Raw genomic sequence first — 12507 nt, 5'->3', positions numbered from 1 at the left:
AGGTCACAGCTTTCAAAATACTTTTATATACATGGCTTCATTTCACCTATTCCACCCAACAATCTAATTAAGGAAGATATTATCCCAATTTTATAGATGACAAAACTGAATCTGGAAGAGATCACCAGCAAGAGAGATTTAAGCAAGATTAAAACGTAAGTCTTCTGGTTCCCAGTTCAGAACTTTTCTGTGACATCATCAGTGAGTTGTTCTTAGGAGCCTACCCTGCTTACTTTTGACATATCCTACTTTGTATATCCACAATAATGTATAAAGGGTAGAGACTTTTGATAGCCAAGCATTAAAAATATTTCCATAAGTGGTCTTATTGTGGCTAATATTTTAAACTTTGCTAATTTTCTTAAGAAAACCATATATGTAAAACATCAAGAAAACATAAAAACAAATCAGAGGAAGTAATCAATAGCAAAATCAACAAAGAAGATGGTAAAAAAATAAAACACAGCTACTCTACAATTTGAAAGCATGTCATTAACCCTGAGTTATAAGAATCTGCAGGGAAGATTGACAGCTCAGGTGATATCATTCTGAAAGGACCTAGAGGAATAGAGAGACATGTAGGTGGAAGATAATTCATTAGCTCTATTACCTCAGGTTAATTCAGTGTAATGAGTTATTTTATTCATCATTGTTTCCAAGGAAACTATGGTTAACTTATCTCATGATTTAATATTTTGCAATCACATACACTATTTCACACATGACATGAACATAATGGTTCTTACTCTACAATTCATCTATGTGCTTAAAACTCCCACGTAGTGTGCACATTGATAGCAGTTAAACTGTGAATTTAACCTGAATAATTATGTAATATTTTTGGTCTTTTTTTCACTATATTCAATGATCTAATATTTAAAAATAGACCATTACACCTACATTTCTTCAATCAGATGGCCAGATTATATTTATTTACTTTCTCTTATTATTTTAACATAAAATATGTCACTAATTCATTCAAAAATGTATTTGAATTTATGAGTTATGAGCTCATGCCAGTCTTTGCTTATATTTTCTTGTATATTTCTCATCATAAGAACACAAAAATAAATGTACATATATGCAAGAGAAAAGGCTAAGTTTGAGGATTTTCAAGCTGAACTATATGCAGAAAATAACATTTCTTCTTCACGATTCTTCTAAATGCACTCAAATTTTTAAATGAAAGCTTTCTAAACTTCTAAGACACAGATTACCTGAAACCTTGTAAAAATGACATTCATGACGTGCAATAACTCATTCAGATATTTGAAGGCATTTAATATCTTCATCAGACACTATTAAATGAATGGGAAAACATACTATCTAGAGATGATTACAGAATGTAGATTAGTGGTTTGCCAGAGATAAGGGAAGGAAGGGAAAATTTGGGAGTGACTGTTAACAGATATGGGGTTTCTTTATAGGGTGATGTCAATGTTCTGAGGTAGATAGTATTAAACATTGCACAGCATTGTGTATATACTAAAAACCACTGAATTATATACTTTAAAATGGCTGGTTGCATGTCATGTGAATTATATTTTAATATCAAAAATTGTAAAGTAAAACTAAACTCAGTAATAAGAAACCAAGCAACCCAATTTAAAAAGAATAGACCAAGGCTTTGAATGAACCCATTCCACTGAAGATTTACACATGGCAAATCAGCATAGAAATAGTTGCTGAACATTATTAGTAATTAGGCAAATGCAAATTAAAACCAGATTGAGATACCAATACACATAATTGTTAGAAAGGCTAAGATTAAAGACTGACCTTGCCAAGTGTAAAACAACTGGAATGCTCATACACTGCAGGTCAGAATATCAGATGCTACAACCACTTATGAAAAAAGGTTTGGTGATTTCTTAAGAAGTTAAACATACACCTACCATATGATGTGGTCATTTTATGTTTAGATATTTACCAAAGTCAAATTAAAATATATGTATATTTTTACAAAGACTTATAAATACATACTCATAGTAACATTATTTTTAATAGCCTAAAACTGGAAACAACCCAAATGTCCCAAATATTCAACAGCTCTAATGCCAATGGATAAACAAATTGTGGTATACCTATAAAATAGAATATTTTATAGCAATTAAAAAGATATGAACTACTGATACACACGATATGGGTGAATTATATGAATTAAAGAAACAAGGCAAAGAAGAATATATATTATACAACTCCACTTATATGAAATTATATAAAGTGCAAATTCATCTATGGTGAGAGCAGATAAAGAGGGAGAGGAGAGAGGGGCCAGGGAAGGTGAAGGTTGGAGACAGGAGGTTACAGAGAGACATGAGGAAACTTTTGAGAGTTGTGCACATGTTCATTATCTTATGTGTGGTGGTGGTTTTATTGGTGTATGTATGGATCAAGTTTTACCAAATTTTAGTTTTAAATATGAGCAATATATAAGATGTCCATTATACCTCCATAAACTATAAAAATAAATTAAACTTTAAAACTTAACCAAATAGACTGATTCAGTCTCTGGAGACACTGTGGATTCTTAGGACCAAGGTTGGTGCCATTTTAATCACATATCAGGTGCAAACGAACATTATAAGAGTGCCAATTCTAAGATTCTCACTTTGGAAGTCAAGCTGCAGCAAAGAAAAGAGAAGCAATGTGAAGAAATATATGAACGGCAACTCATCCACAAAATAAAAGAAATAGATATCTAGTGATTTTTGTTCAAATGTAGCCCAGATAAACTTGGTTTCCTGAGATTCTCTTCTTTCAACTTGAGTTTCTATAGATGGTTTGATTCCTTAAAACCAAATTATCCATCACTTGAGTAGTCATTTTCTATTAAACGTTTTATCCTTTCAAGCCTGGAGCAAAATCAAAAAAAAAAAACTTTCTTGCCATTGATACAGATAAATAGGTAGATGATTGGATTGATAGATAAACTTGACTATTTTGGCCAAGATTTTATTGACCAATACTTCAGTTAGCTTGAGAAAGAGATCCTGAAACAAGAATTTAGGTAAAAGTAGTTTATTTAGGAGGTGATCCCACACTCTATCCTAATACACTGACACTCTACACTAATAATACCCAAGGTGATATAGTCAGGGCAAAAATGTCATCTGATAAGCCCAAGTGAGGGAAGCCAGGCAAAACATCACTGCTTGTAGAATTTTCTTTAAGAAGACTATTTCCATCAGCCACCACTGCATTTTATACTTTCCCTTGCTCTCTCCCCTTATCTAGTCTGGCTCCATATTGCCCGTAAGATCCAAAGTTTGTGATATGGCACAACGGCCACCTCATTAGCTAACCCCTGCCTACTTCACAAGTGTCATCTCCTACAGAGTTCTACCATGCATAACACATTAAACTACTTGCTGTTCCTCAAATATTCAATGATTTTGTATAATAGTATGACTTTAAATACTTCCCTCCCAGCAACATGAAATACCTTTTCTGTGTGGTTACCTCTTACTTATGTTTTAATATGCAACATAAACATTGCAACGTTTATCTGAATACCCATAGGTCTGCCTCCTCTGTGTCCCTGGGCATATTTCTGAGACAGCATTTGTATTGTATTATATTTATCAACTCATTGTTCTATTACACTAGATCATGTGCTCCCTAGTGGCAGTGATTATTGTATTCATCTCTGTATTCGTCTCCTTAGCTCCCGTGGTTGGCACAATGCTGTGCATATTGCAAATGCTCAATAACTTTTATTGAATTGTTTATGATTCCAATAATTGGAAATAGCATCAATAAATTATCTAAAGTGGCAATGCATTTAAAGAGTAGAATATTTTTCACCTTTTAAAAAGAATCAACTAATGATACATATACTGATATGTAAAAGTAAGCAAAATATATAACAGTATAATCACAATGTTGAGTAAAAATAGCAAGTTAAAAAATACTATATATAGTGTGATCCAATGTTAGTAAATATTTTGGTAAAATGTATATATTTAGCATTCATAAATATATATATTTTATAAATACTAAAATATTCTGAAAAAATATATACAGTCAAGTATTGCTTAGTAATGGGGTTACATTTTGAAAAACACATCACTAAATGATGCTTCCATTGTGCAAACATCGTAGAGCATACACACAAACTTAGATGGTGTAGCCTCCTAAGCTTCTAGGCTATTTGACATAGCCTATTGCTCTTAAGTTACAAACCTGTACAGCATGTTACTGTACTGAAAACTGTAGGCAATTGTAACACAATGGTAAGTGTTTGTGTATCTAAACATATCTAAATAGAAAAAGTACAGTAAAAAATATGATGTAAAAGATAAAAAATTGTATACCTGTATAGGGTGCTTACCATGAATAGAACTCGTAGGACTAAAAGTTGCAATGTGAATGTGAAGTCCTAGGACATTACTGTAGACCACTGTAGACTTTATAAACACTGTATACCTAGGCTACACTATGTTTATTTAAATTTTTTTCTTTTTTGATAATAAATTAATATTAGCTTATTGTAAATGTTTGCTTTATAGGCTTTTTAATTATTTTTAACTTTTGGACTTGTTTGTAATAACATTTAGCTAAAAACACATATTGTACAGCTGTACAAAAATATTTTATTTCTTTATATAGCTATTATATAAGCATTTTTTATTTTTATAATTTTCATTTTATTTTTTTACTTTTTAAATGTTTTTATTTAAAACTGAGACACAAACACACATTAACCTAGGCCTATACAAGGTCAGCATCATCAATATCACTCTTTTCCACCTCCATATCTTGTCCCAGATGAAGGTCTTCAGGGGCAGTAACGTGCATGAAGCTGTAATTTCCTATGATAACAATGCCTTCTTCCTCAATACCTCCTGAAGGACCCAATTGACACTATTTTACAATTGACTTTTTTTAGTTAGTAGAAGGAGTACACTCTAAAATAATGACAAAAATTATTGTATAGTAAATATATAAAACAGTTTAACAGTCATTTATTATCATTATCAAGTATTACATACTATACATAATTGTATGTGCTACACTTTTATACAACTGGCCACACAGTAGGTTTGTTTACACAGTAGGTTTGTTTACACCAGCATCATCACAGACACATGAGTAATACATTGTGCTACAACATTATGACAGCTACAACCTCACTAGGCAATAGGAACTTTTCCACTCCATCACAATCTTAAGGGACCACTGCAGTATATTCAGTCCATCATTGATCAAAATGTCGTTATGTGGTACAAGATCATATACTAAACTGTTAACAATGGTAATTAATGCCTGGAAGGTAGAATTATGAAGAATGTACATTATGTTTACAACTCTGCATTGTTTCAATTTATTTATAATAAAAAGGTAATTGGTTTTATAAGAGGAAAATAGCAATGAGTATAAAGATGTCCAAAATTAGGATTTATCAAAATATTTAGAAATAATAGCAGGAGAATCCAACTCAATTTCTTTTAAATCAGACAATCCTAAAGGCTTGAGTTCCATTTAATAGAATATCCTTATAGATGGAAACATAGGGGTGATGGAGAACAGCATAGACAGAGGTCAATAAATGTTACCTGAAGGAAGTTAAAATAATTTTATATATTTTAAGCTGAGATAGAGAACCCTTGAGTGAAGCACATAAGCTGTCTTCAAATTCTTGAACAGCTATTTTATGGAAGAGGTATTAAACATATCTGTTTTGCCTTTAGGGTTTTACTTGGGTGAAACTTGTAGAAAGAGATATTTAGATTTGGTATAAAATTAGACCTTTTCTGTGGTAATAATTCTACAAAGATAGAAGAAGAGACCCAATGGTTTCCTCATTTTCACAATCCCTAAAGTTATCCAAATACAATCTGGAAAAACACATATCAGAGAAATTGTGCAGAAATTCTGTCTGGTTGGAAGGTGAGGATTAAATACCCTCTAGGCTCCTTTCCAGCCCTGAGGTTATGATATTGTGAGATCAGAAGTTTCCAATACAACTTTAAAATTATTAGGACATAGAAAGCATTTATGTGAAAACTTATTCTTTTTATTAAATTTGGTTCATATTACACAACAAAAAGCAAAATGAAAAAAAGTCTGGAGACACAGTTCTGTTCCAAACGTTCTAATAAATTCATTCATTCATAAATTCAAAATTTATTGAGTGTCTGCTATGTGTTAGGAACTTACATGAGAAAAATAAAGGAGAAAAAGCATAATCAAGTAGTTGGTAGTCTAAGAGATGAGGAAAAACTTAAGCAAACTATTATAATATGATGTTTGAGTCAATGGAGGTACACATACTGTTCAGTGGTAACACAAAGTAAAAGAAGGACCTTGTCAAGGTGCCAAGAGGTGTCTGGGTAGGGATATACAGAGGCATACAAATGTGTGAAAAAGAATGCAGATGTGAAGAATTGTAAATAGCTTAATATTGCTAGAGCTTAAAATCTAAGTAGCAGAAAATGAGACTGAAAACCATCAAAGTCAGATTGAAGAGGATTTTGAGTACCATTCTAAAAAATGTGGGCTTTTCTTTGAAGGCAATTGGAAGTTACAGAAAGGACTTTAATAAAGGAAATAATACCAAGTTTGCACATTAGAAGGAAGAGATAGTGAAAATTTAGGTAGGAAAAGGAAAGCTGGTTAAGAGAATTTAATTGGCTTTCCAAACAGTGGCCAAGGAAATAGAAAACCAAAAGAAAGAAAAGCCAATAAGAAGATAGAGTCATCAGGATTTGTGATTAATTGGATGTAGCTGTTGAGGGAAGTGATAAAACCAAATACAACTATTAATACAATGAATCTGGTTTTTGAAAATGGGCAGATTATCCAAAATAAGGATGACAGAAAGAGGAAATCCTTCTGAAAAAAATTAAAAATAAATACAAAACAACAAACAATAGCATCAACACAAAAACTTCTCAAGTTTGAAGCTATTAAGAGGACTAAATAAAGATGCCCTAGACATGTTGTGAGAGGTGGTTCTGGAGCTCAATGAAAAGATCTGGACTAGAGACACATATCTGGAAGTCCTCAAAACATAGGTATCTGGGGAATCTATGAATATGGATGATATTTCCAGAAAAAGAAAATAAAACAAGCAAGGCAGAAAAACTAAAGTCTGTAGATCTCATATTTTTACAAGAAAGCACCAAAGGTGAGACAATAGCTAATTGTCATGACCAACCCTACCACTGAAAGCAACCTACCTAGATAAATGTTTAAAAATATATTTTTTAAAACTTCCACAAGACAGAAAGGATGTAAAAATTTGTCACCTAAAACAAAGTGAAAGTGAGAGTCTAAATGGTGAATAAAAGATTGAAGCTGTCTTCATATCAAGGGCATTTACTTAACCTGGGTGATATTGCACTTGGTTTATATGTCCTCTCAAGGTGCAGGGGATAAAAAGTAATCCCCAATTTGGGGATTCTAATAGCACACTCATCTAAAACTGAGTTCTCCAAAGTATTCCATTTTCAGAATAAGGGTAGACAAAAATAATTTATCTCCTCCTAAAAAAAGAAAAAAAATTTCTTTTCAAGCATTGATCCTAGTTGGAGAAGGAAAAAATATGCACTAAGAATTCATAAGGGCTGGGCATGGTGGCTCACACCTGTAATCCCAGCACTGTGGGAGGCCAAGGCAGGAGGATCGCTTGAGGTCAGGAGTTTGAGACCAGCCTGAGCAAGAGCAAGACCTAGTCTCTACTAAAAATAGAAAACTTAGCTGGGTATGGTGGCACATGCCTGTAATCCCAGCTACTGAGGCAGGAGAATCACTTGAGCCCAGGAGGTTGAGGTTCCTGTGAGTTATGATGACGTCACGGCACTCTAACCCAGATGACAGACCAAGACTCTGTTTCAAAAAAAAAGAAAAAAAAAAAAGGAATTCATAAGCACAAGCCAGGCCTTATTCCTAACACAGCTGCTCCAGCAAAACTCATGCTGAGATTTAGGGGGTTTTTTTTATTTCAGAATATTATGGGGTACAAACATTTTCATTACATAATTAGCTTTTTTACAGTTTGAGTCAAAGTTATAAGTGTGTCCATCACCCAGATAATGTCCATTGCACCTGTTGGGTGTGAATTTACTCATCCCCTTCTCCCCACCCCTACCTGCTTAATTTCCATCGAGTTTTGTGCACGTAAATGTTGATTCTTTAGTTCCAATTTAGTATTGAGTACATGTGATGTTTATTTTTCCATTCTTGTGATACTTCACTTAGAACAATCATTTCCAGTTCCATCCTGATTGTTTCAAACGGTATTAGTTCACCATTCTTTTATGGCTGAATAGTACTCCATGGTATACATATACCACATTTTATTAATTCACTCATGGATTGATGAACACTTGGGTTATTTCACATCTTTGCAATTGTGAATTGTGCTACTATAAATATTAGAGTGCAAGTGTCTTTTTTACAAAATACCTTTTTTTCCTTGGGGTAAACACCCACTAGTGGGATTGCTGGGTCAAATGATAGGTCAACTTTTGTTTCTTTGAGTTATCTCCATACTGCTTTCATAGAGGTTGTACTAGTTTGCAGTATCACCAACAGTGTATAAGTGTTCCTGTCTCTTGGCATTCATGCCAGCATCTGTTGTTTTGAGACTTTTTGGTAAGAGCCATTCTCACTGGTGTTAGGTGATATTTCATTGTGGTTTTGATTTGCATTCAAATATTTTCCTCCATTCTGTATGTTGTCTATTCACTCTATTGATTATTTCTTTGGCTGTACAGAAGCTTTTTAATGTAATCAAGTCCCATTTATTTATTTATTTTTGTTGCTTATTGTCTTTGGAGTCTTCTTCATAAATTCTTTGCCTAGGCCTATATATAGAAGAGTTTTTCCAACATTTTCCTCTAGAATTCTTATTATTTCATGCCTTAGGTTTAAGTCTGTTATCCATGGTGAACTGACTTTTATGAGCAGTGAGAAGTTCAGATCCATTTTCAGTCTTCTACATGTGGCTATATAATTTTCTCAGCACTATTCCCCAGTATACGTTTTTGTCTGCTTTGTCAAAAATCTGATAGAAATATGAGGATGGTTTTATATCTGGGTTCTCTGTTCTGATCCATTGGTCTATGTCTCCGTTCTTCTGCCAGTGCCAGGCTGTTTTAGTTACTATAACCTTGTAGTATAGCTTGAAGTCTGGTAAATTGATGCCTCCCAATTTGTTCTTTTTGCTTAAGGCTGCTTTGGCTATATAGGGTATTTTCTCGTTCCAAACAAAGTATAGAATTATTTTTTCTAGATCTGTGAAAAATGACTTTGGTATTTTAATGGAGATTGCATTGAATCTGTAAATCACTTTGGGTAGTATAGACATTTTAACAATGAATCGTCTCAAGGAATTGGAAAAGGAAAAGCAAACCAATCCCAAAGCCAGCAGAAGAAAAGAAATAGATAAGGCCAAGGCTGAACTAAATTAAATCTATTCCAAAAGAATTATACAGAACATTAATAAAATAAAAACATGTTTTTCAAAAAGATATGCAACATTGGCAGTCCTTTCACTGTATTAACCAGAAACATAAAACAAAGGACACTAATAAGCTCAACCAGAAATGAAAAAGAAGATATTACAACTGATACCATGGAAATACAAAATATCACCTCTGAATACTATAAAAAAATCTCTGTGCACATAAACTTGAAAATGTTGAGGAAATGGACAATTTCTTGGAAACACACAGCTTCCATAGGCTCAATTAGGAACAAATAGAACACCTGAACGGACCAATATCAAGTAACAAAATTGAAGCAGCAATAAAAAAGCTTCCAACAACAACAAAAAAAGCACTGGAACAGATAGTTTCACAGCCAAATTTTACCATATATACAAGAAAGAACAGGTACCTATACTTCAGAAATTATTTTATAACATAGAGAGGGAAGGAATCCTCCCCAACTCATTCTATGAAGCCACTATCACCTTGATACCAAAGCCAGGAAAGGACACAACAATAAAAGAAAACTACAGACCTATATCTCTTATGAAAATTACATTCATAAATTCTCAATAAAATCTTAGCAAACTGAATTCAGGTGCACATCAAAAAAATAATCCACCATGACCAGATAGGCTTCATCCCAGAGATGCAAGGATGGTTCAACATATGCAAATCTATAAATGTGATTCATCACACAGAAGCAAAAACAAAATGATATGATCCTCTCAATGGATGCATAAAAAGCATTTGACAAAATTAAGCACTTTGTTATGATAAGAACTCTTAACAAGATAGGCATAGATGGAACATATCTCAATATTATAAAAGGCATATATGACAAACTGACAGCCAATGTCATACTGAATGGGGAAAATTTGAGAGCATTCCCACTTATAACTGGAACCAGACAAGATTGCTCACTGTCACCAGTTCTGTTCAACATAGTGCTGGAAATCCTAGTCAGAGCAATCAGGCAAGGGAAGGAAAGCAACGGTATCCAAATGGGAAAAGAAGAGGTCAAACTATTGCTCTTTGTTGATGATATGATCTTATATCTAGAAAAACCCAAAGATTCTGCCAAGAGACTCCTGGAATTGTTAAATAAATTCAGTGAAATCTCAGGTTACAAAATCAACATACAGAAATCAGCAGCATTCATATATGCCAACAACAGTTAAGTGGAGAATCAAATCAAAGACTCAATACCTTTCACAATAGCAACAAAGAAAATAAAATACCTAGTAATATATTTAACCAAGGAGACAAAAGACCTCTACAGGGAGAAATACGAAACACCAAGGAAGGAAATTCCAGAGGATGGAAACAGATGACATTTAGTTTTAAATAATCTGTAATCCCAGAGCGTCGGGAGAAGTGAGGACAGTTCACACTTCTCCAAAAATCACAAAATATACAAGGAAATATCTGTATGTGTGAGAACCAGGAGAAACAGCAGACAACAGAATCAGATCTACAATACTTCATATATTGGAATTACTAGGCGCAGAATATAAAAGAAGTACAATGAAAATAGTTAGACAAATAAACTTGGGGTTTTGAAATATGATAGAAGGCCTTCTAGCAGTTAAAAATGTAATAATTAAAATTAAAAATTCACTGGAAATTTTCAGATAAATTATGCAGGTTGAATAATTGCTTACAATCTCTCTTTCTTCTGAAACCCTGCAACAGGGTTAATAAACCCATAAGAACAATGAGGACAAGAGAGGAAATAGCAGCAAAATTTTGGAAGCTGGAAAATAGCTTCCAAAAGGTGGCAAGTGGTAACAGAGAGAGGTTGAGCCAACAAAGCACATAGCTAAACTGGAAGTGGGAAGAACAGAGAACTTAATCCATTTTCTACTTCAAAATTCCCAAAAGCTCATAGAATTGGCTCTGCCATTTACACATGAATGGCAATGATGGGATATTAAATAAGAAGAATTTGTTGAAATCTGTTAAGAAATAATTAGCTTCTCCAGATTCTAGTCCCTATTCTGCATAGGTGCCTTCCTCTGTAAGACTACTGAGTCTCTCACTTTGGGATGTTAAACACATTTGAAGGTAGGGCAGTGTTTTGTTTTGTTTTGTTTTGTTTGAAATAACAAAAAACAAAAAGAGAAATTAAATGAATTTAAATATGTCACTGCAACCCCTACCCAACACCCCATTCCTTTTACCTTAACTGGCTCCTGGAATGCTGGCAATCAGACCTGTACCCTCCAGAGAAATCTGGAAATATGACAATCTCACTTGAAAGGCCTACAATTCTGATATAGAAGTTTTCCAAATGAAAGCCCTGTCCACATTACTCTCCAATAAAGCCTACAGTCAATAGTACTCAGAAGCTTCCAATACTTACACTTGTGTGCAGACAACCAAAAATAAGCACACATCTAGGGAAAACCTCTAACATAGAGATAGACAGGAAAGCAAACATGTACTAATGAGCACCTTGAAGGATACAGAGAGGATACCTGGAAAGAAAACTATTTGATATAATAATTAGCATCCTTAAAGAAATAGGAAAGATGACAAACCATAAAATAAGAAAACACTACTATAAAAAGGAATGCTTGGGAGAACAGAAAGATCTCAGTGATTAAAAATGCAATAGAAGTAATGAAAAACTTTACAGAAGTCAAAGATGGAGTCTAGGAAATGTTTCAGAAAGTAACAAAGCAAAAAAGTAAACATAAAAAGTATTAGAAAACCAATGCTGGAGATATAACTTCCAGACAAAAGTTCCAAGAAGAGTCTCAGAAGAAGAGAGAGAGATAATAAAAGAGAGACAATATTTAAAACAATAACGATTGAGTTTTCTAGAATTAATTGAAGACTCTGGTGCTTAGCTTTAGAAATACCCAAAAAAGGTCAGAGATAAATCATGAGGTGAGGACATCATGTAATCTCCTTAAGACAGATTTTCTAGGATAAGCTCTGGATCCATAATTCTGGTTATTTTTATATTCTGTTAGTATTTGTTGGCTAAAGTATATAAATATACTTGCTTAGACTTTTTAAAGAATTGATTTTCCCTGTGCAAAATATTTTAATTTAGGTAAAT

Source organism: Lemur catta, chromosome 1, assembly GCF_020740605.2.
Source record: "Lemur catta isolate mLemCat1 chromosome 1, mLemCat1.pri, whole genome shotgun sequence".
In the NCBI taxonomy this organism is placed as follows: Eukaryota; Metazoa; Chordata; class Mammalia; order Primates; family Lemuridae; genus Lemur; species Lemur catta.
The sequence above is the reverse complement of the archived record's forward strand: the minus strand, read 5'-3'. Positions refer to the sequence as shown.